Source organism: Elephas maximus, chromosome 1 (genome assembly GCF_024166365.1).
Source record: "Elephas maximus indicus isolate mEleMax1 chromosome 1, mEleMax1 primary haplotype, whole genome shotgun sequence".
NCBI lineage: Eukaryota > Metazoa > Chordata > Mammalia > Proboscidea > Elephantidae > Elephas > Elephas maximus.
This window is the reverse complement of record NC_064819.1, coordinates 98230310-98256825: the sequence shown is the minus strand read 5'-3', so window position 1 is coordinate 98256825 and position 26516 is coordinate 98230310. Positions and strand designations below refer to the sequence as shown.

The window sequence follows — 26516 nt, the reverse complement described above, 5'->3', positions numbered from 1 at the left end:
TTTTTTTTTTAAACAAGTAGGACTAGAACATCAGCCCAGCCCTTTAATATTCACCAAGTGCTTTCCCATACATAATCTCATTGATTAGGCAGGACTAACATGTGTTGACAGCCTACCATGGGTTGTTTCATTTTAACACTCCACTGACTGTCTCAGGGGAGCTCTGACTAACTCTTGATGGCCATATGAACATACACTGGCTGAAGGGACTGAGGCGGGTGGCAAGGAAAGGGACAGCCATGCCTGAGTGGGAATGAAACTCTGAAGGCCCAGGAGAAATGGCGCTTACAGTTGTAGGGGAAAAGGCAGAAGTGGGGATCGGCAGGGCTGAATGATTTCTGAACCACCCCGGGGGTAGAGGAGACAAGTAAGAATCCTACAGCTAAACCATCCCTACAGTAAACTGTGATCAGTTAGTTGCGTCCAAGAACCTGGGGCTCCCAAGTTCAAGCTTCACCTAAAATGTCATGTCCTTCAACCCTGTAATTCCACTCATAGGTAAATATGCCTGGCTGTTCACTGCAGTATCATTTATAACGCTGAAAAAAATCCTAAATGACTCAATGCCTAACAATAAAGGAACAGTTAAATTATAGTATGCTCTGAAATGGAGTATTGTCTAGCCATTAAGCTCATGCTTTCCAAAGATATTTAATAACTTGTAAAGTGAAAAGCAGCAGAATCCAAAACTATATAGAAAGCATGATTCCCATAAAGGGACTAGAGAAAGAATGGAAGGCAGTTTACTTATATCAACAGAGTGGTGGGTGATTTAAAAAAAAATCTCGGACTTTTTAAGCTTTCGGTAATGAACATGTATTATCTTCATCTTATTCGACCCACCAACAGCATGTGATACATGTGATTGATCCTGCCTCCTTCACACATTTTCTTCACTTGGCTTCTACATGTTCCTCCTTACCAATCTCCTCTGCTGGTCGCCCCTTTTCTTCCCAGTCTCTAAAGGTTTCTCATTCTCCATCTTCCTCCCTCCGTCCAGGATCTTACACTGGCTTGTGGTTTTCAATGCCTTCTACGTGATGATGACTCCCATATTTATTTCCCCAGTCCCAGCCTCTCTAACATCTTCACATGGATGCTCAATGAAATCACAAGCCCAACACTTTCAACACAGAGCCCTCATCTTCCCCCACGGTCTTTCCTGTCTTTAAATGGCAACTCCACCATGTTGGAGTCAGCAAGTCCTGTTGACTCCACCTTTAATATCCACTGCCGTCCAGTCGATTCCGACTCATAGCGAACGTATAGGACAGAGTAGAACTGCCTCATAGGGCCTTCTTGGCTGTGATCTTTATGGAAGCAAACTGCCACATCTTTCTCCAGCGGAGCCACCGGTGGATTCAAACCACCGACCCTGCAGTTAGTAGCCGAATGCTTAACCACTGCACCACCAGGAATCCCCCCATCTTTAATAAGTACTCAGAATTTGATCACTTCTCATAACCTCCACTGCTATGACCCCGGTCCAAGCCAACATAATTTCTTACCTGGATTATTGCAACAGTCTTCTCTGCTTCCACCCCCCATTCCCACTTACTCACCACACACCAGTCAGAGTGATCCTTTTAACAGATAAGTTAAATTCTGTCCCTCCTATAATTAAATCCCTCCAGGAGCTTCCCACCTATTGCTATTGAGTGGATTCCAACTATGGTGACCCCATGTGTTACCTCAGCTAACAAGCCTACGCAGGCCTACAAGGCCTTCCAGAACCCACTCCCACAGCTCTGACTTCTCCTGCTACTCTCCCCCTAGCCAGGCACATGGCTTCCTCACTGGTCTCAACACGGCAGGCATATTCAGCCTGGAGCCTCTAGCTGAAAATGTTCTTCCCCCAGATGCCTATCTACCTGGCTTGCACCTTACGTCCTATGAGTCTTCCCTCAAATGTGACCTTCTCAAGGAGCCAGGCTACAAGACTAAAATGTCTCCATGAACCACTATCTCCTCTACCTGGAGACCAGAACTAGATGATGCCTGGCTACCATTACTGACCGTCCTGATCAGGGACACAATAGATGGATCCTGACATAAAGGGAGAAAACTGTGGAACAGAACTTCAAATTCTTAAAGAATCCAGACTTACTGGACCTATTGAGGCTGCAGTAATTTCCAAGACTATAGCCCTGAGTTACTCTTGGAATCTTCAACTGAAACTATCCCCTAAGTTACCTTTAAACTAAGTGATAGTTAGCTCAAAACGTAAAGACTATTACCCTTGGGCGTTGAGTTCTTTAAAAAAAAAAAAAAAAATCTATGGACAAAAGCTATTTTAAAGCCTAGATGAGAAGATTGTGGGGCAGGGAGTTTAAGTTAATGGCAGTTAAACAACCAGAACAGAAATAACAAAAATGTTGACACAATGTGAAGAATGTAACCAATGTCTAATCATTATGTCTAGAAATAGTTCAATGGGAGTGAGTTTTGCTGTGTATATTTTTATCTTTTAAAAGAAAGGTTTGCTTATTTATTTTATTCTGCTTTAGGTGAAAGTTTACAGGTCAAGTTAGTTTCTCATTCAAAAATTTATACACATATTGTTTTGTGACATTGGTTATAATCGCCACAATGTGACAGCACCCTCCCCCTTTCCACCCCAGGTTCCCTGTGACCATTCATCCAGTTCCTGTCCCTTCCTGCCTTCTCATCTTGCTTTTGGGCAGGAGTTGCCCATTTGGTCTTGTATGTTTGATTAAACTAAGAAGCACATTCCTCACCTGTTATTATTTGTTTTATTTAAAAAAAAAAAAAACCATTGCCATCAAGTCAATTCTGACTCCAACGAGCAGCTGGTGGATTTGAACTGCCAACCTTTTGGTTAGCAGCCAAGCTCTTAACCACTGTGCCACCAGGGCTTCTAGTTGTTTTATAGGCCAGTCTAATCTTTGTCTGAAAAGTGGTCTTTGGGAGTGGTTTCAGTCCTGAGTTAGTAGGGTATCCAAGGGCCACAGTCTTGGGGGTTCCTCCAGTCTCTGTCAGACCAATAAGTCTGGTCTTTTTTTGTGAACTTGAGGAGCTGTGTTATATTTTTCACCAAAAATCAAATAAAGTATTAATTTAAAAAAGTGACCTTTTCAGTGAGGCCTTCCCTGAACTCCGTATTTAAAACCAACCAGAACCCCACCATCAGGTACTCCCATTCCACTTCCCTGCTTTAAGGTAACTCTTATCATTGTCTGGCATACTGCATATATATTTACTCATTTGTTTACTGCCTAGCTCTCCTCAAAAAAGGCTGAGATTTTCGTCTATTAGGTTTACCATTGAATCTCCAAATCTTAGAGGAGTGCCTGGCAGATAGTAAACCCCACTGCTGTTGAGTTGACTCATGACGACCCTTTAAGACGGAAGAGAACTGCCCCATAGGGTTTCCAAGGAGAGGCTGGTAGATTCAAACCGCCAACCTTTTGGTTAGCAGCCAAGCTCTTAACCACTGTGCCACCAGGGCTCTGGCAGATAGTAAGTGCTTAATAAATATTTGCTGAATGAGTGAACAACTTCTTATAATTGGAAAGATTTAAGTTCAAGGCCCAGCCTTGTAGACGTCATTTGTTCACAGGTTTCAGTTTCCCAGAGCATCTGACCCTGCTCCCAGATCACTCGAGACCCTTCTTATCAGGATTATGATAAAGTGGTAGAAATGCTGTGGAGGTGAAAACAGGGACTCCAGAGACAGCTGGCCGAGGAGGCCTGTCTACGGACCCAGATAGGGTCAGCTCTTTTGCTGATCTGCCAGGTGACTTCAGAAAAGGCATTTCATTTCTCTGGGCTTCATTTTCCCCATTTGTACAATGGGGAGAGGGTGTTGGGTGCTTCTAGCCCTTTGGACTCTAAAATCCTCACTGGGCATTAACCAATGGAAGGAGGCCTAGATAACTCACATGCTTCAGTTCTGCCTCAAGGTGGGGGATGGGGAGGTGATGACAAATCCTTAGGCGCCTTTAACATGTTTACACTCCAGCCAGGGAGGAGATAAGAGCAAACCTGCAACTGCCCACATGAAAGGCTGGAGGGAGGAGGGTGGGGCAAGTCCTGAGGAGGAAATGGCCTCTGCTGGAGACCTCGGGGAAGGTTCAAGGCCAACACCGAGCTGAGTCATACAAAGACGTCTTAAAAGTAAAATACGCACATTACAGAAAATTTGAAAAATACTTAAGAGTTCAAAGAAGAAAATAAAATCATGGAGTGAATAGATGACATTTTTAATTTTTATTGTGCTTTAAGTGAAAGTTTACAGATCAACTCGGTCTCTCATACAAAAATTTATATACACCTTGCTATATACTCCTAGTTGCTCGCCCCCTAATGAGACAGCACACTCCTTCTCTCCACCCTCTATTTTTGTGTCCGTTCAGCCAGCTTCTGATCCCCCTCTGTCTTCTCATCTCCCCTCCAGACAGGAGATGCCCACATACTCTCATGTGTCTACTTGAGCCAAGAAGCTCGCTCCTCACCAGTATCATTTTCCATCCCATAGTCCTGTCCAATCCCTGTCTGAACAGTTGGCTTTGGGAATGGTTCCTGTCTTGGGCTAACAGAAGGTCTGGGGACCATGACCTCCGGGGTCCTTCTAGACTCAGTCAGACCATTAAGTCTGGTCTTTTTATGATAATTTGAGGTCTGCATTCCACTGCTCTCGTGCTTCCTCAGGGGTTCTCTGTTGTGCTCCCTGTCAAGGCAGCAGAAGACATTTTTTTATACAGACTGGGGAGTAGGGTGTTCTAGGTGGGGAACTACAGGATCCCATGCTCAGAGGAGAGAGGTGGAAAGAAGTACAAGCAGACCAGGGTGGCAAGGAATGGCAAAGCCTGGCGAAGCAGGTTACAGCCAAACACACACCCCAGAAAACCTTCTACGACCCGGCCTACACGGAGCCTACCCAACTTCGGCATTTCTGTGTGCCAGGCATTATTCTAAGCTCCTTCCTTATTCACTTAAGCCTCTCAAGTAAAGACTGGGGCAGGCACTATTCTTATCCCTAAAAAGCCCTGGTGGCACAAATGGTTACGTGCTAGGCTGCTAACTGAAAGGCTGGTAGTTCGAACCTACCTAGTGGCTTCATGGGAGAAAGACTTGGCCATCTGTGTCTGTAAAGATTACAGCCAAGAAAATGCTATGAGACAGTTCTACTCTGTCATATGGGGTCACTATGAGTCAAAATTAACTTGATGGCACCTAACAACAGCACAGATGAGAAAAAAAGAGCAAGGAAGAATGGTATAACGGCTCCACTGGACTGCCTCTCTCGCTTCCATTCTGAACCCCTTCAATGCTACAAAGTTTTCCATACCCTGACACAGCGGACTCTCCTTCCAAGTAACTTCCACTGCTAGTTCCTGTCCTGCCTGCTCTCTGTTGTCTTGTTTGCACCTTCTTCCTCCCCACAGCCCTCTTCTCCAGGTAACTCCTTCTCAGTGATGGCAGCATTTGTCATTTGACAGTTTCCTGACCCTTCCCCTTCTTTACTTTACCATACCCTCTCCATGTGCGGTTCCTAAAACTCCCAATAATCAAGGTGGAGCTAAAGCATTGAAATGGCATGTCTGGCTTATGGTCCCAGGTATACCGGCTGTCACTGCCCAGCCGTCAAGACACATCATCTCCCTGGTCTGTGCTCATGGAAACAGAAGGTAGCCCTTTGCATCCAGAAGTTATCCTGTGGACTCTGCCTGTCGTGAGAACCTGTAGAGTGTTTTCTAAGCCTTGATCCAGTTCTCCAAAGTGTGAACAATTCCTCACCTCAGATCATCTGTAGACATGAGTAGTATGCATCTTCTACCTTTTCACCTAAGTCAATAAGGGGACAAAGTGTCATGAGATGTTCTCCCCCAGGTGCTGTCTGTTTATTAACCTTTGGATAAGGCAATTCAACAAACCAGAGACTGCCCAGGCCCTGCTGAACTCCAGATGCCCAGCATCCCCCTCCCCCCTGCCAGTCTACCTCTAGGTGAAGAGATAATGGGATACCTGGAGTGAACATCAGCACTGGATTATATGACAAATATGCTCCCAGCTCCGTCTTTACTATGCAGTGTACCTCTAAGCGATCTTTAAACCCCTTGGTGGCTCAGTTTTCCCATCTCTAAGATGGGACTGACGTCCCTAAGTGGCAATTTGCACTTGATCTAAAGGAGACCTGGTGGTGCAGCGGTTAAGAACTCAGCTGCTAACCAAAGAGTCAGCAGTTCGAATCCACCAGCTGCTCCTTGGAAACCCTATGGGGCGGTTCTACTCTGTCTTAAAAGACAGATGGCAATGGGTTTGGTTTTTGGTTTTTTGGTAACTAACCTAAAGGATGGAGGTTTGAATCCACCTAGCAGCGCCACAGGAGCCCTGGTGGCACAGTGGCTAGGCGCTCGGCTACTAAATGAAAGATCAGTGGTTCAAACCCACCAGCTGCTCTACAGGAAAAAGATGTGGCAGTCTGCTTCTGTGAAGATTACAACCTTGGAAAGCCTATGGGGGCAGTTCTACCCTGTTTTATAGGGTCGCTATGAGTTGGAATAGACTTGACAGTGGGTCTGGTTTTTTGGTTTGGTGGTTCCACAGAAGAAAGGCCTGAAGATCTGCTTCCATAGATTACAGCCAAGAAGACCTCATGGAGCAGCTCTATTCTGAACTAGGTGGGGTCGCCATGAGTCGGAACTGACTCGATGGCAACGGACTTTAAGGATGGGACAAATACCCACCTGGCTTCCCTAATGGAGATAGCAGGGCTCAGATGAGATATTAAATGTGAAAGATACTCACATTACAGGCAGTCTTCGAATTAGGAACGAGTTCTGTTCCTAAGTCCATCTTTAAGGAGAATTTGTAAATAAGATGGAACTGTTAGGTACGGTTCACTTTCAACATCAGTTAGTCAAATGTTTGTCTTAGCGCAGAGTACACAGTGTGCCTTTCCAGGTATAAAAACATTACTAAAACATTTTAAACATAATGATACAGTAATAATAGTGTTTGGATGGACGTCACAAAGTAGCACCCATTTGTTATTACAAACCACTGTATGTACCTCAAATTTTTAACATAATGGGGCTTTACAAGGGTTGGTTTGTTAACTCTGGGTTGTACGCAAGTCAGGCATTTGTAACCTGGGGATGGCCTGTATAAAATTTATACACCAAAATGTTAATGAACTCCCTAGCGATAAGTTTTACTTCTTCTTTTACGCTTAGCTGACTTTTCTAAATTTTCTATAATCAACATGTGCTATGTTTAATAAGCAAAAAGCAAAGAAAAAGGGGGAGGTTCAAAAGCGCAATACAAACGTGAGACATCATTATTTTAGAGAGTAGCAAACTGAAGCAGACAAAGCTAAAGAAGTCTGTCTCAAGATACGACACTCTGGCACACTCATGTCATGAAATTCTCTGCAGACTCTTGAGAGTGGCAGGTGATACAGACGTGGTGCTGTGGCAGGACGGCCATGACACACAGCATCATCAAGAAAACACTGCAAGCAGACAAACTACACATCTTCCACACGTCCATCTTGTTTAAAATAACATAAAGCTACACACACTTGCTCAACAATATCAACAACTATGATGGTGAGCTAGGAGGGAAGAGGAGGATGGTGGGGAGATAAGTACTTTTTACCTTTATACAAAGGTTCCTGGGTGGTGCAAACAGTTGTATACTCATCTACTAACCTAAAGATTGGTGTGTCGAACCCACCCAGCGGAACTGCAGAAGAAAGGCCTGGTGATCTGCTTTCATAAAGATTACAGCCAAGAAAACCCTATAGAGCAGTTTTATTCTGTAACACGTAGGGCTGCCATGAGTCGGAATCAACTCGACAGCAATGTTTTTTTTTTAAAACCGTTATACAAATTTGTGGTTTTGTTTTTAAAACAAGCACCTATCTATGTCTTTTGAGTAGGAGAACAGCCAGAAGTCCTCGTCCTCAAACCTCTTGCTTTCTTTCAAACAAAAACTTCTGGGTCTTGCTTGAGTGAAAGCAGCTCAGGGCAGGTACTGGCAACAGGTAAAGCAAAGCTCTCTTGGTGTTGAATCTCAAAGACATTTTAATATTTGCGTTCTGGTCTCTCTTTTATTTTCAAGAGCACACCAATCTGGTTGCTTTCTAAGGTCTCAGATAAAGGCCTAGTTAACAAATATTTGAAAAGCATTAAGTTCCCAAGGGAGGAAAGGGAGAACCAAAATTGAAGAAACGAAAGGACAAACAGAACAAGAAGATTCAAATCAGAAGGAGCCCAGAAAAGGCTTTTTTTTTTTTTTTAACATCAAAAGAGATGAGTCAGAAAACTGGCCCATGTCCTTCTCTCCCAATTCTCATGCTGTTCTGCCAGCAGCTTCTGGATCTGATGACTGCCTGAGAGCCCACAAAAGCTCTGGGTGAGGAAGCTGGTAAAAACCTGTAGTCTCACCCCTGAGGACTCAGAGTCAGGAGGACGGTGTGTAGGACGTGATGGGCAAACGCCAGAATTGGAGTGACACCGCAATGACACTTGGGGAATTCACTCAGACAGCGGAAGGCCTCACGTGTCAGGTCATGTTAGGCCCCGATTCGGATCTCAGCCAGTCTGGCAGGAGGAAGAAGGGGCTCCCTCGAAAGAATCAACTGTGGCCACTGTTCAGCAAGGGTTACAGCTGCAACAGATGGTCGGGCGGCTGTTTGAAAACACTGTTTCCCTCTGGGGCTACCTCTCCCCAGAGGCCCCACCACCCTGCCTAGTGGCTGTCAAAGCCCTAGAGGTCTCTCCAAGATTAAGGCACAAGGTGGCTCTGAGCCAGGGAAGAACTCCTAGCAGGCCGCTTTGGCCCTGGCCCTAAACCCAGCTCCTTCCCTGGAGGCCATCAAGAATGAACAATGCAGGGAGAAGCATTGGGAGAACTTGGGAACATGGGAGGGCTGTCTCAGCTCTAAGCCTCATATCCTGATCCAGCTGGAGTCACTGTTTTCCCCAAAACAATTGCTCCAGGCAAAGACCACAGTGGCAGGTGGAACAGACACTGGTCTTTCTACTCACCAAGTGTCCAGGTGCCACTTGCTTGGGGAAAGTTGCCAAGTGGGAAGATGACGGGTTGGTGGGCTGGTAGGCCACCTGAGCAGAAGGTCCCAGTGGCTGGCTCAGTCCTGAATCCTCCAGAGTCAAACCCACAGCCCTCTTTTCTGGCTGCTTCCTTGAGAACCTCTGCCCAAATCCTGGGCCGTCCAGAGCACGCAGGAGGTGTTTCCCCACCCACAGCAACCTGCTTGGCAAGGCTCTGAATACCTTTCCCCCATCAATACTTCCTGCCACCCTCCCTCCCCACAGGAACCCAGACAGGCTGAGGCAGTACCTTTCTCTATCCATCCAACTGCTCTTGGGATTCACAGGCCAATTTGGGGATCCCGGGCACTGGCCCCAGCATGGGCCAGGGCCAGCCAGGTACTTGCGGTCTGCACTTCCCCGTCCGGGCAGGCGGAGGCTGGAATGGCGCCAGCAGCTCACCTTTGTAACAGAGGCACGAAAGCATTTATTCCAAAGGTGGCTGGAGAGCATCCAAGAGCTTGCTTACCAGCTTGCCAGAGGTGCCCAGGCCTTCCTATGGGAGTGCCTGCCACGCACGGGTGAGGCACCTGGGGGAGAAAGGCAGCTCTCTCTTCCTTCTCACCTAGCAGATCCCGCGAGCGCTGGTGGTGTTCTGCTTGGTTCCAAGCACTAGAGAGCCTAGAGCTGTGAGGCGGTATCTAGCTCCTGATGCTTCTGCACTGTGGGGCCACCTTAATGACAACCAGCCCCTCAGAGGATGCAGCTTAGCAAGGGGGCTAGGGCAGGGCTTGGACCTCGAGCTGGGTTTGAATCCTGGCTCTGCCACTCACTAGCTGAGTGGCCTTGGGCAAACTGCTTCACCTCTCTGGGTGTCTATTTTCTTATATGTACAACCGTGCTCAGAAAGATGAGGTAACTTGTCTCTAGTCACAGGAAGGGATGGTAGTATAGTAGAGTCTGGCCCCAAACTAATTTCCTGGCTCCCAGGCCAGGGTTTTTTTTTTTTTAACTACCCCAGGATGTTTCTCAATAGCGGCTACAACTGACAGAGGAACGGTCCCTTTTCCAAAGCGGTTGTCAGCTGTTCCCAAAAGTCAGTGAAAAGTTCTTTCCAAAGTTCTCTGCCTTCAAACAAAAATAACCTTCACAGGTACCACCTTAACCAGGTGATTAAAGTTAGCATCACCTTGACTGGAGCCAAATGGCATCATCTGGCGTCCTGATATGAAGCAACAGGAAGCACACCTCACCTATTCAGGTTTCCTGCCAGAAATGTTAGCCTGAATCTAATCACAAGGGAGCAATCCGACAAACAAGGAATGTTACTACTCAAAGAATGTAATAAATGTCACTGAGCTGTACGTGCAGAAACTGTGGAAACTGGTACTGCTTTTCCTCTATATATTCTCAACAACCAAATAAATAAGATTAAAAGTAATTAATTAAAAAAAAACAGACTATGGACAATCTATGAGACAATGTCAAGCAAATGCAGCATATTGTGAACAACTGGTGAAACCTTTGTAAAGGAAATACAGAAGTTCATTGTACTCGTCCTTCAACTTTTCTGTAGCTTTGACCTTTTTTGTTAAATAAAAAACAGGGGAGGTCAAAAGCCGTTCTGCCTTCAGCTCTCCAAAGAGTCACGGATGAAGCACGTTTAATTCTCTCCCCCGTGTCCTGAAAATAAAAATCTAAGCTTCAGTGTTTGTCATTCATGGCTTGCGCAATCAGGGTCCCACATTTTCTAGCCTTATCTTTTTACAAAACTCTACAACCTGAACTATCTTCATCAGCCAAAGTTGTTTACAGTTTCTAAACAACCATTGGTTGGAATGTCATTCATTTGTTCACCCAGCAACTTTTACAGAGCAGCCTCCTGGGACAGGTACCCACTTTGGGTCAGCCACTAAGCCAGGTCCCATAGACATCCTGAGGGACAAGACACAGAGGCTGCCCCGTGGAGTTCACCCACCAGGAACCCTATGACACTTGGCATTCCTCATGCCCTGCCTTATGACACCACTTGATTAGTACTTCCATGCAAGAATTTCTTCCCCACATTTCTTGAGAAAATTGTATGTTTTACTGAATCCCAATCCTCAGAAATGTCAGTTGAGACACTGAAAACAATGGGGAAAAGTACTACGATCCTCTTGCAAGAAAGTTTAACAATTAACCTAGAGATGTGGCCGGTTGGAAGGAATCCAATAATAAATCAAGTCCAAAGCAAGAGCAAAAAACTCTGTGACAGGTGGAGCTGAAGGTTAAGGCTGACATTTCTGGGAGCCAGGACAGGAGAAAAGTGGTGATAATCTAATCAGTTTTGCTTATAGTTGTTAACCACGTTATGTGTTCCTGACTGTCTGCTGCTAATGGTGAGTGTCATTCTTGCAAACAAAATAAATATATACATTGTATACTTTATACAAATCTTATGAGTGGTATTTTTAAAAATAACAAATTTTGGAAGCAAACTAAATCCTCAATTCGACAATTTTGACATGTGATTCTATATAGTGCTGTTAATCTTGCTAGGAGATCTGAACGTCAGGTTATTCAAAAGTTGTCTGATAATGCCAGCATTTTCTAGTTTTCATTATTTGCTATTGAAGAAATGCAAAGAGAAGATGTGAATGTTGGGGAATTCTCAGATATAAACTCAGAAGAAACTGATCTGAATTGTGAATCTGCAAAGGCTATATTGGTTGTAATGGCAACACCAAAATTGGGGCAGACAAAATGCTCTCATCACTAAAAAAGGAAATGAGCGTATACAAAGCAACATATACCCCCCAACGACCAACTTGAAGATACTTCTGGGCATAACATTCAACAATTCAACCAATATCAATGCAAAATGAAAGAAATGTTTTTAGACCTGGAAAATGTATCTTGTAAAAAAGATCAAGACTATAAGAAAGGACAATTAATGATTGGTGTCTTTTAAAATTTCATTTCGGATCCACACAAATATGGCCAATTGATTTTTGATGAATGTGAAAGGCAATTCAATACAGAATTCAACAAAATAGTGTTGAAACAACTGAAAAAATCCAGATGGAAAAAAAGAAACCTTGACTTAAATCTTATACCCTACATAATAATTAAATAAAAATGGATCACAGACATAAAAGTAAAACTATAAACAATAAGACTTTTAGAGAAACCCTGGCGAAAATCTTTGTGACCTCGGGTTTGGCAAAGAGTTCTTAGATATGACACCAAAAACACAATCCATGAAAGGAAAAAATTGGTAAGTTGGGCTTCATCAAAATTAAGAATTGCTCTTCAAAAGGCACTGTATCAAGGGAATGAAAAGACAATACTGACTGGGAGGAAGTATTTGCAAAATACATATCTCACAGAGGACCTGTATCCAGAATATACAAACTGAACCAAACCCACTGCCATTGAGTCGATTTCAACTCAGAGCGACCCAGTAAGACAGAGCAGAACTGCCCTATAGAGTTTCCATGGAGCACCTGGTGAATTCAAACTGCTGACCTTTTGGTTAGCAGCCTTAGCACTTAACCACTATGCCACCAGGGTTTCCAGAATATGTAAAGAACTCTAAAAACTCAACAATAAGAAAACAAACAAACCAATTAACCCAATAGGCAAAAGATTTGAACCAAATACTTTACTGAAGATGGCAAATGGATGGCAAACAAGCACATGAAAAGATACTCAACACCATTAATCGTTAGAAAAATGCAAATTAAAACCACAATAAGATACCACTACATACCTATTCAAAAACCCAGTGCCGTCAAGTCGATTCTGACTCATAGCGACCCTATAGGACATACCTATTAGAATGCCTAAAACAGAACAACCAAAAATGACCATACCAAGTGCTAACAAGGCTGTAGAAAAATGAACTTTAACACACTACTGGTAATGATGCAAAATGGCACAGCCATTTTGGAAAACAAGTTAGTTTGGCAGTAAACACGTTTACGGAGCCCCGGTGGCGCAGTGGTTGAGAGCTATGGCTGCCAACCAAAAGGTTGGGAGTTTGAATTCGCCAGCCACTCCTTGGAAACCCTGTGGGGCAGTTCTACTCTGTCCTATATGGTCACTATGCGTTGGAACCGACTGGACAGCACCAGGGTTGGGCCGTTTTTTTTTTTTTTTCTGGTTTTTAAACATGTTTACGGTTTGGCAGTAAACATACACTTGCCATAGATCCAGCAGTCACACTCCTAGGTATTTACTTAAGTGAAATGAAAACCTAGGCTGAAACGTAAAACCTGCATGCAGATGTTTATAGCAGCTTTTGTTCATAATTGCCAAAAACTGGAAATAACCTCAGTGGTTAAGAGCTCAGCTGCTAACCAAAAGGTCAGCAGTTCGAATCCACCAGCTGCTCCTTGGAAACCCTATGGGGCAGTTCTAGTCTGTCCTATAGAGTTGCTATGACACGAAATAGACTCAACAGAAACGGGTTTGATTATCAATGTCTATATCGGGTAGAGGTCATTTTTATGTTATTTAAATATATAACCTTGTCACAATATATTGGTTCATAATAATAATAAGCTATGCACTTAATATTGTATCTTTTTTTTTAACAGAAAACATCTGAAACTTTCATATAACCTTATTACGGAAAAATAATTCATAGTTTTATTGTTATGGTCACTCATTCTTTTGGAGTCCCGAGTGATACAAACAGGAAGTGCTAGATTACTAGCTGAAAGGTTGGCAGCTTGAACCCACCCAGACGTGCCTCGGAAAACAGGCCTGTCGATCTGCTTTCAAAAAGGTCACGGCCTTGAAAGCCCTATGCAGCAGTTCTAGTCTGTACACATGGGGTCAACTAATAACAACAACGGTAACATTCTTCTTTAAAAATTCATAAAGTATTTGGAAAAATATAGAAAAACTTACGATTCCGGGAACTACTATTTTTTTTGTTCCAAAACCCTGAAAGTTAAACACTGTTGGGAATTTGGAAACACTAGTCTTGACACTTTCCCAGACAGCCTTTGCTATGACCCATATGGCAAACTTCCACCCATCAATGGGATTGATCTGGATAATAATCACATGCAAAAGCTCTGACCTAGACCCCTATGGAGGAGAGACATCAAATGAGGAAGACAGTCTGCCCTTGAAGAGGGCAAGTGCACAAACCACAGTGTGGAGTCCACACAAGCAGTGGACGTTGCTGGGAAAGAAATATTTCTAACTTGGAGAAGCAGGGTTGATTTCGAAAGGGGTAGCATTCCTTTCAGCTGGGCTTGATAGATAGGAAAGACCCTCCCAGGGAAGGCCAAGGTAAGCCAGGCAACCCAGAGTACACCTGGGAACGGCAAGCTGTCCCCTTTGGCTGGGACATCCAGTTCTCAGAAGTAGAGCCATGGGAGACATGTGGCTAGGACATGGCTGGCCTTGAATTCCTAGTTACTAAGGAGTGAGGGAGGGATTACAGTGGTGGTTCAGTGGTAGTATTCCCACTTCCACGTTGGAGACCCAGGTTCGATTCCCAGACAATGCACCTCAAAAGCACAGGCACCACCCATCTGTCAGTGGAGGCTTACATGTTGCTATGATGTTGAACAGACTTCAAAGGAGCTTCCAGACTAAGATGGACTAGGAAGAAAGATCTGGCGATCTCCTTTCAAATGAAAACCCTATGATCACAATGGTTCAATCCCATTGTACATGGGGCAGCCATGAATTGGGGACCAACTTGAAGGCAGCCAACGACAACAAGGAGTGTGGAGTTAATTCTGAGGCAAAGCGGAGGGCAGAATCAGAGGTGTGCTTTGGTTTCAACGCCTGTCAGAGCGGATAGAGGTAAAGTGTTCACTAGGCAGCTTCTGAATCGACACTGAGCAGGTGAGGGTCTGAAATCTCTTATCCCTTCAAAATTCTACACTCTGTTCACCCTTAACTTCTCAGCACACCAGATATCTCTACCTCTGGGCCCCAGCTTAGGCTGTTCCTCCCACTGGAACGCCTCACCTCCTTCTTACCCTAGTGCCTCCCAGCCTTCGAACCTCAGCTTTAATAGCACTCCCTTGGAACAGCATCTGCGATGTGCTCCGAAAGACCCTGTATCTCCTCCATCAGCCCTTTCCCCACTTTCCTGTTGCTGCATTTTTATTTATTGGCTTTATTTATTTGGGTTTTTATTCATTTTACTTTTATATTAAGTATATAGTATTTATATATCACATGCATGTATATTTTGTTATTGACTTATTTGCTTACTTTATAACTGTGGTAGAACATACTTAGAGTGTGCAGTCTGAATTAATCTTAAGTATATAGCTCTAGAAATTCTTACATTTATAGACACCCACAGAATGCAGCCATGGAATTGCTGTGGGAAAAGTACCCAACTGAAGCTTTAAAAAACTGCCTAATAATAATATCAGTTCACATTTACTGAGCCCATGCTTATGTGCCAGACATAGTCGTACTTTCCACATACTAATTAAATTAATTAATTTAAATACATATACACACAAGTATGTACATGGAAAACGTTTGAGAGAATACACAGGATACTGTGCACCTTCACCTGTGGGGGTGAGACTAGAGATCCTGAGTCAGATGAATACTCCCTTTTTGCCCTTTAAGTTTCTAATCTATGTGTTATTTTTACACTAATAAACATTTTGAGCTTAAAAATAAGCTAAGATGAGGGGCTCCCCAGTTGCCAAGAGTTCGTCTTGAGGGTAAACTGAGGGCAGCCTGTTGAAACCCAGGCTCAGGCCCCCGTGAGCCAGGCAGACACTGCAGCAGGCCTGCAGGTAGACTTTCAGCCTCAGTTAAAGCATGAGAGGTGAGAACAGCCTGTGAGCTCACCTAGAGCAATCCCTGGAGCCCTGGTAAGGAGCAACAACTGATACAACTCCATCTTTTGTTTGGCAGTCAAAAGCTGGGGGCTGAGAGCCCCAAACCAAAGCATAAGTAAGGGGACCGGGGCCATGGGTCAACACTTCCCACCCTGTTGTGTGGCCCCAACTGATCTAGGCCTCTCTCTGGGAGAGGCCTGGCTTCCCCACCTCCTAACAAACACACAAACTCAAGACTGAGAGACGCAGTCCAAGGAAGGCAGAAAGGACAAGGCCCTCCAGAGGGCTCTTAGTCTTCCAGGCTCTAAGAGCTCCATAGAACACAAGGCAGGTTTCCTGGGGCCAGAAACAAGCAAGTGCTGGAGGTGGTGGGAGGAAGACTGCGGCAACCAGGGAAGCTGTAAGAGCATGCCTGTCTCAGTCTCTGGGTGTCTCTCTCCTCTACAGAGGCCCGTTCTGAAGCCTCCTCTTGAACTTGAGGAGTTAGAGGGCCCTCAGGGTCAACCAACCAATTCTAGTTAACAGGTGGACAGTGAGGTGGATTCCATTATCACCTTCCTGGTTTGCATTGGGATGAACTCTTGCCTGGGGCCTCAACCTTGAAGCTAGCTAGACTCCTTAAGGTTATCTCCTTATCTCTCAACATTCTCAAGATCCAAAGTCACCAAGTCCTAAATACATCTCCAATGCACCTTCATGTTTCTCCCCTAAGTTTTCACAATAGTATCTGGCCCCTGTTTCCACTCTCCACCCTTTCCCCAGTCTGCAGCCAGACTGATCTTTCTAGAACACACATCTGATCATATCTGTTTCCTGCTGAAAACCCTTTAATAACTTCCTGCCACCATCAGAACAAAACCCAGACTCCTGATCATGGTGTACAAGGCCCTTACTGATCCAGGCCCTGCCTCTCTCTCTCTCTAGCCTGGTCTCCTCCCACGCACCCAGGGTCAAATGCATCTTACACCCCACACATGGTTCTAGGCCTTTGGCCATTCCCTTCCTCCTAGCCCCCTTCCTCCCTGGCCAGCTCCCTCTGTCCTTGAGGAAGTTTCTCCTTTAGGAAGCAAGCCGTCCCAGCCCAGGGTGGGTCAGGTAGTCTGGTTGGGCTTTACTTCAGCTTCTCATCCATAAAATGGGGCCAAGGGCCCCTGTCTGACAGGCTGGGCAAGAAGGCATGACACAATAAATGAGAAGGCCTTGAAAACTGTCAAGTTCTATATAAATGCAATTGACATTAAACTTCCTCCTCCACCCATTTGAATGTGCCCTCAAAGGTCCCTGGTGACCTCCTCTTGTCAACCAATCCAAGAGTCCCTTTACCACCCTGGTCTTGTTTCTATCCTGTTGCTGCACTGGCACTGCAGACTACCTTCTTAAAGCCTTCCCTCCCAGGGGCTCCCAAGACCCTGCACTCTGCTGCTTGCTCTTCCTTCACCTACCCTTGAAATTGTGATCCTCTCCAACTCTGCCCCAACTAGTTCTGTCCTTGGCTGACTTTCCTGCTCACTGCACAAACCATCAACTGGCAATTTCACACATGGTGACTGCAACCTACATCTTTGTCTTGGGCCTCCCTCCTGCTGACCATCTAAATATCACACGGAGGCCTCATATCTCTGAGCCTCGGCCCAGCAGGACCCCTGGCAGGCAGCAGGTGCTCAGTGCTTTTTTGCTGAATTGAGCTCCTGTGCCTCCTTCCTCTCCTGCCACCCCACCTGCTCCGTCTCCAGTGCTCCTTGTACCTGTCAATGGGACACTTACTCCCCATCACACAGGCTGAAACCCCATTGTCATTTGGCTCTCCCTCCCTCCCGACTTTTCAACCAGCCATTCTGACCTTCCCACCGACTGCTGCTCACCCAGCTCAGGCCCTGCCCACTCTTACCTGGACCTACCTCCAGATACTCCCTTGCTCCAGTCCAGCCTCCCACTCCTGCCAGTGACATTCCTAGGCCCAGACGTGATCCATCATGCCCTGCCCACAAATCTCCTGTACCTCTCTGTGCCCAAAGAATAGAATCTTAACATGGCATGCAAGGCCTTCTACACGCTGCCCCACCTTATTGTTCCAAGCATACAGAATGGCTAAGAGCAATAATGACAACAATCAACATGTACCAAGCAATTCCTACATGCCTCTTAATCCTGGCAGCAACCTCGAGAGGGAGGCCCCACCAGGACCCCAATTTTACAGATGAGGAAACTGAGGACATAAGGATCCAGTAACCTGCTCAGAGTCTCAGTCTAAGCTGCTAACTAGAGCACTGTGTCAGAATTACGAACATTTTAACCCTTCGGTCTTTCCTGACTCTAAATTCTTCAGGGCTGGCATATGCCTTTAAAAAAAAACTTTGTCAGGTGGACACTTGAGGCTAGGCTGGCATCTCCTGCCTGGAGGGGAGATGAGAGGGTAGAGGGGATTAGAAGCTGGTGAAATGGACACGAAAAGAGAGTGGAGGGAGGGAGTGGGCTGCCTCATTAGGGGGAGAGTAACTGGGAGTGTGTAGCAAGGTGTATATAAGTTTTCGTGTGAGAGACTGACCTGATTTGTAAACTTTCACTTAAAGCACAATAAAAATTATTAAAAAAAAAAACTTTGCAGCAAGTTTCTCACTGCCTCCCCAACTACACAAAGGCAACTGGGGATACTAGTTTAAGTCACTGCCATTTCTGTCCCTGTTTACCCATTAACTCATTGCCGTCGAGTTAATTATGACTCATAGCGACCCTGGACAGAGTCCAGGACAGAGTAGAACTGCCCCATAGGGTAAATCTTTAGGGAAGCAGACTGCCACGTATTTCTTCTGCAGAGCGGCTACTGGGTTTGAACCACCAACCTTTTGGTTGGCAGCTGAGCGGTTAACTCCACTAGGGCTCCTCTCTGTCTCTGCTTCCAAACCAAACCCAGTGCCGTGGAGTCAATTCCGACTCATAGCAACCCTATAGGACAGAGTAGAACTGCCCCATAGAGTTTCCAAGGAGCGCCTGGTAGATTTGAACTGCTGACCCTTTGGTTAGCAGCTGTAGCACTTAACCACTACATCACCAGGGTTTCCATGTCTCTGCTTGTTAACTGATAAATGTAATTCCTAATTGGTTCATGAATATACCCATTAAGCTTGGTTTTCTTAAATGACTCAGCTCTGACTTGCAGTTCACAAGGGCAGTCATCACCTCTAACCTCTGGTCCTTGTAATGTAATTTGCCTTTAATTACAGTTCACTGCTCTTCTGCTGTCTTATTTTTAAAACAAGCTTATTGAAAGTGGAATGATGGGAAGTCAGAAGGATGAAGGGATGGAAGCAGCAAAAGGGAGAGGTAGTACCAGGTGGAGAAGGAGAAGGTGAAGAAGATGAGGGATGGGGGCAAGAGGGGGAGCAGGAAAATTAGGAGCAGAAAAGAGAAGAGATGAGGGGGAAAGGCATGGTAGCAATGGAGGGCAAGAGGCCAGAGTAAAGGAAAGGGGAGGATAGGGGCAGGGCACAGACCAAGGAGAGACAGGGGAGGAGAGGAGAGAAGGAAGAGTCAAGGTGTGCTGCAGCAGTAGTCACCATTTAGAGAGCACTTGCTGGAGCTGGGCATTGTGCTGGGCACTTCATTTGCCTTCTCTCTAATCCTCAACCTCCTGAGGTAAGTATTGTCATGCCCGTTTTACAAATGAGGTAACTGTAGCTCTGCGATATTAAGTAACTTTCCCTTGGTCACAGAAAGCGGTAGACGCTAAAGACTTTCTTGAAGTCTCCTTAAAAGGGAGGAGGGACATTACTCTTGTATTTCTCTTCCTCTAACCTACTACCCAGAATGTGGACGTAGTAGCTGGAACCACGGCAGCCATTTTGGACCATGAGAACAACAGTCACATCCTAAGAATGGCAGAGCAGGAAACTGGAAAGAGCCTGAGTCCCTTATGACACAGTGGAGCTTCCACAACAAGCTGGGTCTATAGACTACCTAACCCAGTTGGAGTCCCCATCTATGAATCCATCCAAAACTGTCTCAGACCTCAGTTTGCTCCATTTTCCTCCAATCTTCCATAACAGCTTCCAGGGCCCATGCCCAGAGATCCCGATTTGGCAATCACTTTGAGACACGCTCTCCTAGAAAAATGGAAAGTCAGACTTGAAAAGTCGAGGAAACTTTCTAACAGACCACAGGACAACCTGGATGCCTCAAAAGCAGCAACTGCTGGTGACCTGCTGGAGACCCAAAATCAGCAGGTGATGCTGTCAAGTTAACGTTACTTAGAGAAATGGAGGAAAGAAGTTCATAAAGATCAAGAGAGGGCACATTTGGGGTGAATCTTCAGAAGCAGATACAAGGTTATCCTAGTAATTTCAGACTAGCCTGCAATAGTGCTAGCAAATCATTCCAGAAAAAACAAACGGATGGTTCAACCCTCAGGAAGACAATAGCTCCCTTTGAGCCAAAGTACCAGGTTGTCAGAGGGGCAAATTTGCACACAGTAGCATCACAGGGAATTGCTGTCTCGTACTGCTGCCTGCAATTATGAATTATGGTGCTGGTGAAGAATACTGAATACACCATGGACTGCCAGAAGACCACACAAATCTGTCTTGGAAGAAGTACAGCCAGAACATTCCTTAGGAGTGATGACGGGGAGGCTTCGTCTCACATACTTTGGACACGTTTCAGGAGGGACCGGTCCCTGATGAAGGACATCATGCTTGGTAAAGTAGAGGGTCAGAGAAAAAGACGAAGACCCTCAAGAAGATAGGCTGACACAGTGGCTGCAACAACGGGCTCAAACATAGCAATGACTGTGAGGGTGGTGCAGGACCAGACAGTGTTTTGTTCTGTTGTGCACAGGGTCGCTATGAGTTGGAAGAGACTCAACAGCACCTAACAACACTGTTGCCTGCAGCTTCCTGTGTGCTAGGAATTCTCTCCAACTAAACTGCAAGCTCTCTGAGGAGAGGGACTGTGTCATTTCTATTTTGTTATTTCAGCAATATTACCCAGCACTATACTGAATACACACTGCTTAAAATACACGATCAAAGACTGAGACACAGCCGGAAAGAATTTCAGTAAAACCTGTGAAAGGCAGAAACCTGTCAGAGAAGGAAAACTCAAATATTTTCTACAAAAATGAGCGACAGAAAAGTGGTAAGATGCATCCTGTCAAAGGTGGAAAACTTGCGAGGGCCGGAAAAACAAGGCAGTTCCATTGATTTGGTCAAAGTTATCCGCTAACCCCTAGCCTTGTGACTGAGTTCAAGCTGATTCCTGAAATCCCAGCAAAGGCAACAAGGAATCAGTGCCATCCCTGTCCATCACTCTCACCAGTCTGCTGTCTGACAGACACTCTCTAGGGATCTTTAGAGGTCAAATGTCCTTCTTTTCTAAGACTATCCCTCTGATAGAGTTGCAAAAGTCCAGAGAATTTAGGTAAAGCACAGGAGGAATGGCACAGACCCTGTTTCACCCCTTCTGGCCCCTTTTTAGCAGCTAAAATCTCAGTGGGACAGAAATGTTCACAGGATTGGAAGTGATGGGCAGCCACGGGCACGGGCAGTGCTCAGCTATAAACACCATGGCACTGAGCTTTCAGAAGAAGCCCTAACGGTGCGGTGGTTAAAAGCTTGGCTGCTAACCGAAAGGTCAGTGGTTCACCAGCCACTCTGCGGGTGAAACATGTGGCAGTCTAGTTCTGTAAAAATTTCAACCTTGGAAACCCTATGGGGCAGTTCTACTTTGTCCTATATGCCGCTATGAGTCAGAATTGACTCAATGGCAATGGGTCTGGTTTTTGGGTTTAATTGAGCTTTCACACCCTGGCCCCCTTGGAGGCCCCCTGCACACAGAACCATCCATTCCCACAGCAGCTGTCCCTTTCAGAAGAGCAGCCTTATTCTAAAATTAGAGGTTCTTAGCGCCTACTAGGGATTAGATTTAGTTTATGTTCCTCTGCCTGGAACTCAGAGAAGCCCAGTCTGGAGATGGAATGCAGGGTATGCATTTCTTAGGGCCGGAAATCACTTTAATTTGCAGGATTTAGTGGCTTTTTCTGGCCGCTGGCTTGCTTTAAGTCCCGGGTACCTTCAGCTAGAATTGTTATCTTATGTTGCAGCCACACCGACTTCACTTCCATTCAACTTGCTTACCAAGAAAAAAAAAATCACCCCGGAGGTCATGGCCCCTGGACTCTCTGTTAGCCCAAAGCTAAAACCATTCTGGAAGTTATAAGACAGAAAATGATACTGGTGAGGAGTGTGCTTCGTAGCTCAAGTAGACACATGAGACTATGTGGGCAACTCCTGTCCGGAGGCGAGAGGAGAGGGCAGAGGGGAACAGGAACTGGCTGAATGGACACGGGGAATACAGGGTAGAGAGAAGGAGTGTGCTGTCACATTATAGGGAGAGCAATTAACAATGTGCGTGTAAGTTTTTGTATAAGAAACTGATTGAATTGTAAACTTTCACTTAAAGCACAATAAAAATAAAAAAATCAGATTTTCCCTGCTCCCTGTTATCTGTACCCTACAGCACTTTCAACCTTTACCTCCATTGGACCAGGGAAATCCAATGTAATTCAACTCGAGAGGTAATGCTAAGCAGCTACCAAATGAGAGGTGAAATGCCAGGAGCTTCAGGCACCAAGAAAAACAGGACCTTTAAAAAAAAAAAAAAAATTTTTTTTTTTTTTTTTTCCGCTCTCAAGGGGCTAAGAGTCTGGTAAGGAAAACAGACACGTAAACAAGCATAGACCCACAGAGTGATAATTACTATAGAAGGAGACCACAGGAATAGCACAGGCCACTGTCTGGAGGGATCAAGGAAGACAGCCAAGCAGCTCCCAGGAGGAATAAGCATGCCCAAAGAGAGGCCTGGGGTGTGGCCTACTGCAGATAGCAACCACCAAGCAAGGGAGTGAACAGGAATTGGGTTTACTATGTGCTGGATGCTGCCCGCAGGGCTAGACAATCCCATTTACTCCCCAAAGTAAAACTAAAAGGCAGGACTGCAATAATTACCATTTTATAGGGGAGAAAATGCAGGCACGGAGAAAATAAGTAACTTGTCCAAGGCCATAAGTTACCAGCAGATGAAGACAGGTTCCAAAAACTAGGCAGTCAGACTCCAAAACCTGAGCTAATGAACATTTCAGTATATGGTATACAAATTGTTCCATTTCCTCAAGTGTAAAACCCAAGAGGTAACTAAGTTTATGCAAGAGAGGTAGACAGGGACTGGATCATAAAGGGCTTTGCATGCTATGCTAAGGATTTGGACTTGAATTTCCAGCAATATATTGGACTGAATTAACATGAAAGAGCTGCCCCTTCCCACCACAATCACATAGAAATACTAGCATGAAACAAAACAAATGATGTTCTGAAATGTAGAGCCAAACTTCAAAGGAGAGGAAATCTCCCCCATGTGCCAGAAATGACCAGAAAAATCAAAGCATGAACAGTAAGTGGAACTGATATCACTTTTACATGAAGCGATTTTAATGCTGGGCTGGTCCCAGAGATGTGACTTTGAGCCACACAGGGTGGGGGCACAGGAACTGAGTCCCGGTATCAAGATGAGAGCTTCAAAGGGCTACCCTGGCTGAGAAAAGAAGCCCCTCAGGGAAAGCAACAGGAAGCTGGCCATTTCTCCAAGGTTCTGTGGAGGGCTGGGGTAGGAGTGAGAGGAGGTCACCCATAAGAAACTAAACTGCTAAACTAGCCCCACCCATGAGTGTGAATGAATTTACATTTCCAGAGTGGTGGGGGGGGGGTGCCAAACAGAGAAATGAGCACAAAAACTGAGCCAGGACCACAGAAACCCCAGGGCCCCACCAGAAGCAAATAAACTGCTCCTAGGGACACGTTGACAAGCAAGGACACAAGACTTGACCAGAAAATAGAATCCTCTGAGCTAAGTAATGAACAAAGAGTGGGCACATGAGGAGAGCTGTGGCAGGAAGGCAGAGAGGGATAGGCTGGATTTGAGTCAGCGCTCCCAAGTTTGTGAGAGCTTGGGATACTCGGTGTATAGGCCGAGTGATTCAGCCAACCCCTGAATCTCTCCAACTATAAAGATAACAGTGTGAGACAGCATTCCAAAAACCAAACCAAACCCAGTGCTGCTGAGTCGATTCCAACTCACAGCGACCCTATATGACAGAGTAGAACTGCCCCATAGAGTTTCCAAGGAGCACATGGCGGATTTGAGCTGCAGATCATTTGGTCAGTGGCCGTAGCACTTAACCACTACGCCACCAGGGTTTCTGGTATTAGACGCTATATAATCTTATCCTCACAACAATCCATTACCCCCATTTTCCAGAAGAGGAAACGGAAGCTCAGATGGGTTTCCAATTTGTCAAAGGCCTTCAGCTAATGGGTGGTAGAACCAGGATTCAAACCCAGACCCACCTCTGAGGACCACATTTGTGGCTGCTGTGCACGCAGCTTTCCACATCTCCTGGCACAGCCACTATTCCAGGCCAAGAGACCAAGAAGGGCCAGGCCCAGAGCCGAGGCCGCTATCACAGGTTCGTACACAGCTGCAGCTCAAGAAAGGATCCCTGCAGGCTTTTGTTCAAGCCGCCAATTCCAACTCACCCCAATTAATCAGGTAATTCAACACAGGCTGTATTCAGGAACTGTGTGGACCAGGCGATCCTGGGTGGTACAGCTAATGAGCTTGGCTGTTAACCAAAAGGCTGAGGGTTCAAGTCCACCCAGCGGTACCTTGGAAGAAAGGCCTAGCGACCTACTTCTGAAAAATCAGCCATTGAAAGCCCTGTGGAGTAGTTCTACTCTGACACACATGGGGTCACTACGAGTTAGAACCAACTCGATGGCAACTGGTGGCAGTGGTGCGCCAGGCACTGTCCTAGGCGCTAGGGATATGGCAGTGAGTGAGACTGATTTCCCAGAGCTAACATCCTGGGGCATGGATGACAGACAGCAAACAAGTAAGCCAGGTAATTCCAGATGGAGCTAAGTGCTATGAAGAGCTTACAATTGAGAGATGTGACAGAGAGTGAGCAGGGGTCCTGGGTCCCACAGAGTGCCCTGCTAGCCCTGGACTGCCTGTCTCCAGAGAGAAGGCACCTCAGTTTTAGGCAGATGTTTGGGGTTTTGTGTTAAGCCTACCCCTAATAGCACAAGGGCACATGTATTAGTTTCCTAGGGCTAGTGTAACAAATTACCACAAACTCCAAGGCTCAGTTCAACAGAAATTTATTCTCTCACAGTTCTGAGCAGCGTGACAGAGAAGTGGAGAGAGGGCAGAACACCCACATGCAGGCAGTGGAAAGAGGAAGAGGAACCAGGACAGCAAAGGCACAGTCAGAATGGAGGGAAACGGGGGCCAAGGGAGGACAGAGATGAAAGCAGGGGCTCGTCTTGTTCTCCTGCATACTTCCAGAGTCTAACAAGGTACTAGGCATAGAGGAGGCACTAGGAAATCGCTGAAGTAGTAATAAAACAATAAACAATTACGTGAGAGAGATCGAATGTCTAAAATTCCTGAGATGCAAAGAAAAGAAGTTAAAGCATTTATAATGCTTGCAATCTCCACAAGTTACAAGAGGCACCATCTTCTTAGAGGGACATGGTGAGTCGGGGAAGGCTTGGAGCAAATCCTAAAAGGGAATGTGATAGGAAAACCACGAGAGATGAATGAAAGGCTGACCAGCCAGTTGTTGCTGGCGACGGTGAATTTCCAGGGCCTTGAGTGACCCCACCACCGGGTACACACTGAGCTCTCTGGTACAACAAGAGCGGCCTCAGCCAACCAGCTACTCCTTCATTTCCCAAGTGTATATTCCACATATTGATCTACAAAAACAAGCAGATACCACAACTCATTTTTGGCAGAGGAACTGCCCAGAGTGAGAGGCTGCTCTTGTGACCCAGGGAGACCTGCCCTGTGTCCCTGGCGAGCTCTCTGGGATGGCTCTTCATCATGGGCATGTGGCAGGCTTTTCCAGGCAGGAAGTGTGCAGAGGGGAGCAGGAACTGTGGCTAGCAGGTGACTAAGACAGCGTTTACCAGATGTGTGGGTGCCTACCACCTTCACAGAGGGCAGATTGCGTGACTGTGTCAGACTTCCTGGAAGCATTTCTTCATTTCTATTTTTGAGGACATACAACTTCCAGAGTGATGTCTCTCCTGATGACTTCAAAAGGCAGTGCAGTAAAGGGCTGGAACCAATGTCATCTTGCATGCACTTTACCAACCCAAATTTACTCCCTCCCCAACATACCCATACACGACAGAGGAAGTGGCGAGAGAACACCACACAGTCTCTCTGAAGGCAACAGGAAATAATGCAATACTGCTAAGCTATGGGTCGGAATCGACTCTACGGCACTGGGTTTGGTTTGGTTTGGTTTGGTTATGGGGTCACAAGGAGGCCTCAGGAGGTCAGAGCTCCCAGACACAACCATCTTTCCCAAAGGCAGGCCTTTCCTGGCCCACAGAAAGGGGCATGTGAGTCCCAAGCCTGGGTAACAGGTAGGAGAGTGGTATTAATTCCAAAGGATGACAAAAACCCAAACCAAACCCACTGCCGTCGAGTCAATTCCGACTCACAGTGATCCTATAGGACAGAGTAGAACTGCCCCACAGTATTTCCAAGGAGCGGCTGGTGAATTCAAACTACCGACCTTTTGGTCAGCAGCCGTAACACTTAACCACTACGCCTCCAG

The 26516-nt window shown here is 45.8% G+C and overlaps 1 protein-coding gene across 8 annotated transcripts in view; it reads right to left on the bottom strand.

Annotated features, from left to right (window-relative positions):
* The window catches only part of PPARD (peroxisome proliferator activated receptor delta), an 80118-nt gene that overhangs the window by 28196 nt on the left and 25406 nt on the right, over positions 1-26516 (bottom strand). Inside the window, exon 1 of one of the 8 annotated variants that reach the window (XM_049892643.1) lies at positions 9018-9234. The exons of 6 other annotated variants lie outside the window; for them this stretch is intronic. The gene's annotated coding sequence lies outside the window, so the exon portion shown is untranslated. Of the gene's footprint in view, positions 1-5760; positions 5783-9017; positions 9235-26516 lie in introns of those variants that run through there. One more of the 8 variants, XM_049892466.1, reaches the window with a different exon arrangement.